We start from the raw sequence: 7,500 nt of genomic DNA on the forward strand, positions 1-7,500 counted from the left end.
TGAATAGGAGGAGGAGGAGGAGGAGGAGGAGGAGGAGGAGGAGGAGGAGGAGGAGGAGGAGGAGGAGGAGGAGGAGGGATAGGAGGAGGAGGGATAGGAGGAGGAGGGATAGGAGGAGGAGGAATAGGAGGAGGAGGAATAGGAGGAGGAGGGATAGGAGGAGGAGGGATAGGAGGAGGAGGGATAGGAGGAGGAGGGATAGGAGGAGGAGGAATAGGAGGAGGAGGAATAGGAGGAGGAGGAATAGGAGGAGGAGGAATAGGAGGAGGAGGAATAGGAGGAGGAGGAATAGGAGGAGGAGGGATAGGAGGAGGAGGAATAGGAGGAGGAGGAATAGGAGGAGGAGGAATAGGAGGAGGAGGAATAGGAGGAGGAGGAATAGGAGGAGGAGGAATAGGAGGAGGAGGAATAGGAGGAGGAGGAATAGGAGGAGAAATAGTTTTAGTAGTAGGAGTAATAGCAGGAGCAGCAGTCGTAGTAGTTGGAGGAGGAGGAAGAGGATGAGGGGGAAGGGGAGGAAGAAGAAAGGAAGGAGGAGGAAGAAGAAGAGGAGGAGAGGAAGAAAAGGAAGAGGAAGAAGAGCGGCAGTAAGAAGGGGATGAGGGAGAAGAAGAAAGGGAGGAGGAGAAAGGGGAGGAGGAGGAAGAAGGGAAGGAGGAATAAGGGAAGGAGGAGGAAAGGAATGAGGAGGAAGAAGGGAAGGAGGAGGAAGAAGGGAAGGAGGAGGAGAGGAAAAGGAAGAGGAGGAGGAGAGGAAGAGGAAGAGGAAGAGGAGGAAAAGAGGAGAAGAGGAGAAGAGGAGAGGAGGAGAGAGAGGAGGGAGAGGAGGAGAGAGAGGAGGGAGAGGAGGAGAGAGAGGGAGGGAGAGGAGGAGAAAGAAATGCGAAACGAAAAACAAAGAAAAGGGATCGAGAGGGGCTGGCACTGAAGGAACCGTGGAAGGGAAGATTGCTGCGCCAATAAAAGCTAAAAATATCGAGCTGTTAAATAACGCATATGACAAAAAGTAAGCTCCTTCTGATCAGAAACAAAAAAAAAAAAAAAAAAAAAATCACTGAATTAGGCCACGTCAATACTGGAAGAGGACGTAATTCACGCTACTTCTGACGAATAAGTTATAGCCTCGCCCGGAGACGTCCACGCGCGCGTCCATTTGAATCTAATGAACCGAGCACGCTAACAGGTGCTCGCGTCAGGCTCGCCGGTCTTAAAGCAAACGGCACATTCCTCTCGCACAAAGGAGACGGAAGACTAAATTCACACACTATATTTACAAACACACTTATTAATTTATTAATTTACATGGTACACACTCATATATGCATACATACATATACATATACATTTGCATATACATAAACATACACATACATACACTCACTCACTTACTCTCTCTCTCACACACACACACACACACACACACACACACACACACACACACACACACACACACACACACACACACACACACACACACACGTGTGTGTGTGTGTGAATGTGTGTGTATGCGTTTGTGTGTGTGTGTGCGTTTGTGTGTATGCGTTTGTGTGTGTGTGTGCGTTTGTGTGTGTGTGTGCGTTTGTGTGTGTGTGTGCGTTTGTGTGTGTGCGTATGTGTGTGTGTGCGTATGTATGTGTGTGCATGTGTGTGTGCATGTGTGTGTGCATGTGTGTGCATGTGTGTGTGCATGTGTGTGTACATGTGTGTGTGCATATGTGTGTGTGCATATGTGTGTATGCATATATGTGTGTGAATATATTAGTGTGTGTGGGTGTGGGTGCATGTGTGTGTATGTACCTGTGTGTGTGTGCATGTGTATGTATGTGCATATGTTTGTGTGTATGTGCATATTTGTGTGTGTATGTGCATATTTGTGTGTATGTGCATATGTGTGTATGTGCATATTTGTGTGTGTATGTGCATATGTGTGTATGTGCATATGTGTTTATGTGCATATGTGTGTATGTGCATATGTCTGTATGAGCATATGTGTGTATGTGCATATGTGTGTGTATGTGCCTATGTGTATATGTACATGTGTTTATGTGCATATGTGTTTATGTGCATATGTGTGTATGTGCATATGTGTGTGTATGTGCATATGTGTACGTGCATTTATGTGTGTATGTGCATATGTGTGTGCATATGCGTGTATGTGTGTATGCATATGCGTGTATGTGTGTGCATATGCGTGTATGTGTGTATGCATATGCGTGTATGTGTGTGCATATGCGTGTATGTGTGTGCATATGCGTATATGCGTGTGTGCATATGCGTGTATGCGTGTGTGCATATGCGTGTATGCGTGTGTGCATATGCGTGTTTGCATATGCGTGTATGTGTTTGCATATGCGTGTATGTGTGTGCATATGCGTGTATGCGTGTGTGCATATGCGTGTATGTGTGTGTGCATATGCGTGTGAGCATATGCGTGTGAGCATATGTGTGTGTGCATATGCGTGTGTGCATATGTGTGTGTGCATATGCGTGTGTGCATATGCGTGTGTGCATATGTGTGTGTGCATATGCGTGTGCGCATATGCGTGTGTGCATATGCGTGTGTGCATATGCGTGTGTGCATATGCGTGTGCATATGAGTGTGTGCATATGTGTGTGTGCATATGCGTGTGTGCATATGCGTGTGTGCATATGTGTCTGTGCATATGCGTGTGTGCATATGCGTGTATGTGTGTGTGCATATGTGTGTATGTGTGTGTGCATATGCGTGTATGTGTGTACATGTGCGTGTATGTGTGTGTGCATATGCGTGTATGTGTGTGTGCATATGCGTGTATGTGTATGTGCATATGCGTGTATGTGTGTGTGCATATGCGTGTATGTGTGTGCATATGCGTGTATGTGTGTGTGCATATGCGTGTATGTGTGTGTGCATATGCGTGTATGTGTGTGTGCATATGCGTGTATGTGTGTGTGCATATGCGTGTATGTGTGTTTGCATGTGTGTGTGCATGTGTGTGTGCATGTGTGTGTGCATGTGTGTGTGCATGTGTGTGTGTGCATGTGTGTGTATGTGTGTGTGTGCATGTGTGTGTGCATGTGTGTGTGTATGTGTGTGTGCATGTGTGTGTGCATGTGTGTGTGCATGTGTGTGTGCATGTGTGTGCATGTGTGTGTGCATATGCGTGTGCATATGCTTGTATGTGTGTGTGCATATGCGTGTATGTGTGTGTGCATATGCGTGTATGTGTGTGTGCATATGCGTGTATGTGTGTGTGCATATGCGTGTATGTGTGTGCATATGCGTGTATGTGTGTGTGCATATGCGTGTATGTGTGTGTGCATATGCGTGTATGTGTGTGTGCATATGCGTGTATGTGTGTGTGCATATGCGTGTATGTGTGTGTGCATATGCGTGTATGTGTGTGTGCATAAGCGTGTATGTGTGTGTGCATAAGCGTGTATGTGTGTGTGCATAAGCGTGTATGTGTATGTGCATAAGCGTGTATGTGTGTGTGCATATGCGTGTGTGTGCATATGCGTGTATGTGTGTGTGCATGTATGTATGTGTGTGTGTGTGCATGTATGTATGTGTGTGTGCATGTATGTATGTGTGTGTGCATGTATGTATGTGTCTGTGTGCATGTATGTATGTGTGTGTGTGCATGTATGTATGTGTGTGTGTGTGTGCATGTATGTATGTGTGTGTGTGCATATGTGTGTGTGCATATGTGTGTGTGTGCATGTATGTATGTGTGTGTGTGCATATGTGTGTGTGTGCATATGTGTGTGTGTGTGTGTGCATATGTGTGTGTGTGTGTGTGTGTGTGTGTGTGTGTGCATGTATGTGTGTGTGTGTGTGTGTGTGTGCATGTATGTATGTGTGTGTGTGTGTGTGTGTGTGTGCATGTATGTATGTGTGTGTGTGTGTGCATGTATGTATGTGTGTGTGTGTGCATGTATGTATGTGTGTGTGTGTGTGCATGTATGTATGTGTGTGTGTGTGCATGTATGTATGTGTGTGTGTGCATATGTGTGTGTGTGTGTGTGTGTGTGTGTGTGTGTGTGTGTGTGTGTGTATGTATGTGTGTGTGTGTGTGTGTGTGTGTGTGTGTGTGTGTGTGTGTGTGTGTGTGTGTGCATGTATGTGTGTGTGTGTGCATGTATGTATGTGTGTGTGTGCATGTATGTATGTGTGTGTGTGTGCATGTATGTATGTGTGTGTGTGTGCATGTATGTATGTGTGTGTGCATATGTATGTATGTGTGTGTGCATATGTATGTATGTGTGTGTGCATATGTATGTATGTGTGTGTGCATATGTGTGCTTGTGAGTGTGCATGTGAGTGTGCATATGTGTGCATATGTGTGCATGTGTGTGTGCATGTGTGTATGCATATGTTTGTGTGTGTATATATGTGTATGTGCATGTGTGTATGTGCATATCTAAGATAATATCTGTGTATTGTGTGTCTTTTATATATTTTCGTTCGTAAATAAACAATAAATAAACATATAATCAAGCATAAGGTGACTTAAACCTGTATGCAATATATCATACACCAAGAACAACTTTTTTAGATGCTTTTTATCTAAACTGTCCTTGTGACGGGCTCCGGACATTGATCTCCCTGTCCCAGGTGACGATTAGATATTGCTGATAAGTAACGGTGTACCAAATGCGGTAAAGCTGACAGCTGGCAAATCGATCATTAAATCATGAAATACGACCAAGACTTGCTACAAAATCCGACTTGAGATATAAAAAAAGAGTATTAGAATTTCATAACAGCGTCCGGTTTATCGTGCTTTTGCCGAGCTATTAATGTAACTGCCCAGGGCCGCACACTTGAGGACGAGCCCTCTTTGTCCACGAGCCACACCACGTTCATTTCCAGATCGAAACGTTCACAGGCAGCGTTGTCACACGCACTGCCACACACACGGAAGAAACCAAGGCACAAATGAGTGTACAGAAGAACACTCAAATCCCACTGTAAATAATACCTTCCGATATTGCATAATACTCAATATGTAACAAAAACAGTAATCCATTTAGTCTATTTGTGGATATAGTGGTGACCTTATGGGGGTCTCGCGAACTAAGGTTTCCCCACTTCTCACGGGGATTCCTAATGTTTTATTTGCTTGCAAGAAGAGAAGCTGTAGACACTACTATGAGGATTCTCACAAGAGAAAACACTTCAAAATATACATTTCAATAAATCACCATAAACGTTTCTTCTTTTTTCCGCACTTCATTTCATTGAATGTATCCCTTTCAGATGGGATAAACCACATACTTAATCACACATATCATGATTAGTGCTACACCGTGACATTACTAAAGACGTAAAATTACCATACGATATATATATATGGCATTATTTTTCCTGCTTTTTTCTAAAACACATCTCATAGAAAACGGAGTCGTATGGTAAACATGGAACATTCTAGACCTTCACATGGTTTTTCAAGCATTTCTGGGTCTCACAAATGTAGTGGCTTCCCTTTTCTCCATTGGTGTAGCGAGATCTTCACACTTTTCGCAAATATATGAATTAACGTTGTTCACAAGACCGCCACACAAACAAAACACTGCATGACAACACACACCGGTCTCTTGACATTTCACTAGTATGGAATTTCAGGCCTCTTTTACGATTCTGTATTATGATTTTCAAGATCTGCACTTATTCATCACTCGTGCTGTATCCAATGAGTAATTTACAAGGTCCACAAGCCGCAAAATATCACTAAAATCTTAAGAATATCCACGCCACCTCCTTGTGAATCAGCAAGGTTGAACGATACACAACACACAAACCCAGAGCGGACTGTGATTGGCTGGACTGTGATGACGTTTCCTTCAGGTTGTCGTGATTGGCCGAAGTATTATGACGCAACCATCCGGTCGTTACGATTGGCTGGAGTACGATGACGTCATTGTTGGCGATGTAGTGAGGAGTTCGCGCTTGTTTAAATTACGCGACTATATAAAATTGGTGTCTGTACTCTGCGAAAGTCAACTTAAAAGAAGATACATAAATATTTAAATATGATTACTTACTTTTTTCGACTGTTTCTTCCTTTTCCTTGACTTTCCCGGGGAAGAAACAGACATTTGGCTAGGAGTAATTTGGACAACTTTCGATGGATCTTGTATTAGCGTTTGACTGAAGTCGATCTCTATAGGTTCCCCGAACACGGTCGATGGAGACAAACTCCTCATAACAGGAAGTTCTTCAATAACTGGGCCTTCCATTTTTCCGAATGTGATCTGCAAATGAAAAGCAAAAAATAATTACCCACCAAAATACACTACGTAAACGTGCATCGTCATGCTTAACTATCAGAAACCTTGAAACGAATAACACTCTACATCTTACTATAAATTTGACTTAACAAACACCTTTAGGAATATCTAACTGTTAAAAACAGTTAGTCAGGATATCAGCGAAACAACTTCTTACCAATGAGCTAACTGTCGATTTAGAAAAGTCGGTTAATTCAATGATACACGGAGAAAACCTCGGCCGAAGGGACGTCGAGCAGCTCCTCACGGGGCCAACCCAAAACTCTGGTCATCGGTGTAGTAGCGGGGCCCCTGAATACGCATGACGCGCGCACCTCTATCACTACTCTTGGGTTAAGTTCCAGGGGACACACTCTCATTCACACTACGTTGCCGTTTTATCTTCAGTTCACAATTAGAGCAGTATTAAAGCACAGTGGAAGGAGTCGATGGCATTATCTACAGGCTTTTTACACGTCTCTTTTAACGTATTGAAGCTCTCATGACGACTGTCGCTCCTATCGAAACCCTAATCGAACTTAGTAGCTCAGTTATCAGGAGTCTGTTTTTGATTAAACATTAGATATACACTGTAATTAATATCTTAATATGGAATATATCTCCACGTCAAGAATGTATTGCACCTGTCGAGGGAAATACTTTCTCCGACACTGTGCCCGCAACAAATTTTACCATTGTCATCTGTGCCACATTTAAGTATTATAACTTTTGCTGAACAGGTGAACAATACCAACTTTCTCTCCGTCCCTGTTTCCCCCTTGTCTCTTATTTCGTTCCTCCCGCTCATTCTCTCTCTCTCTCCCTCCGTCCTCATCTCTTTTTATTTTTGTTTCTCCTCGTCATCCTTCTTCCTGTCTCATTTTCCTTTTCGTATCTTCCTTCGTCTCCCTCTTTTCTTATTTATCTCCCTCCTTTTCCTTCCCTTTTCTGTCTCTTGTCTTCTAGTTTCATGTTCTCAGTCTACGTGCTCTGTTTTCCTTTCTATCGCTTCGCATTTTTTGTATTCATGTATTTCCCCATTATCGCCTTCTTCCTACTCACCCTCAATCACGTGTCCAAGGATAGTATGAGAAGGCAGAATCAGGCAAGCAAAGCAAGCAGCAGATCACGTGACCACTTCCAACGGAGGCCCTCGCGTCGACTGATAAAGGTTTGGACGACCCTGAGGTTGAGACTTCCCAGGCGGTTAGCATCTCCTCCTCTTCCTCCTATCCCTTCCTTCTTTCC

The 7,500-nt window shown here is 43.7% G+C and overlaps 1 protein-coding gene and 1 pseudogene across 3 annotated transcripts in view; both read right to left on the minus strand.

Annotated features, from left to right (window-relative positions):
- LOC125040670 (endoplasmic reticulum membrane sensor NFE2L1-like) overlaps positions 1 to 6,120 on the minus strand; it is a 77,892-nt gene extending 71,772 nt beyond the window's left edge. Inside the window, exon 1 of one of the 3 annotated variants that reach the window (XM_047635348.1) lies at positions 6,028 to 6,120. The gene's annotated coding sequence lies outside the window, so the exon portion shown is untranslated. Of the gene's footprint in view, positions 1 to 5,573; positions 5,690 to 5,740; positions 5,783 to 6,027 lie in introns of those variants that run through there. The other 2 variants (XM_047635344.1, XM_047635347.1) reach the window with 2 other exon arrangements.
- Positions 1 to 7,500, minus strand: part of LOC125040396 — a 10,365-nt pseudogene that overhangs the window by 117 nt on the left and 2,748 nt on the right.

This window comes from Penaeus chinensis, chromosome 29 (genome assembly GCF_019202785.1).
Source record: "Penaeus chinensis breed Huanghai No. 1 chromosome 29, ASM1920278v2, whole genome shotgun sequence".
NCBI classification, from domain to species: Eukaryota; Metazoa; Arthropoda; class Malacostraca; order Decapoda; family Penaeidae; genus Penaeus; species Penaeus chinensis.